Raw genomic sequence first — 295 nt, forward strand, 5'->3', positions numbered from 1 at the left:
TTACCGACCGCCCGTCGCCGTAGGTTCGGATGACGTCATAAACGATTCGGTTGATTCGGCCGAATTGATTCGGCACAAATGGCCGAATATTCGGTTTCGGCCGAATCGTTTTTTTAACGATTCGGTACATCACTAGTTGTGATAATAAAAACAATTATGTTATATCTATGTTGTGATAATAAAAACAATTATATTATATCTATGTTGTGATAATAAAAACAATTTTATTATATCTATGTTGTGATAATAAAAACAATTATATTATATCTATGTTGTGATAATAAAAACAATTATG

The sequence above is a fragment of the Ciona intestinalis genome, unplaced genomic scaffold, assembly GCF_000224145.3.
Source record: "Ciona intestinalis unplaced genomic scaffold, KH HT000576.1, whole genome shotgun sequence".
Taxonomy (NCBI): domain Eukaryota; kingdom Metazoa; phylum Chordata; class Ascidiacea; order Phlebobranchia; family Cionidae; genus Ciona; species Ciona intestinalis.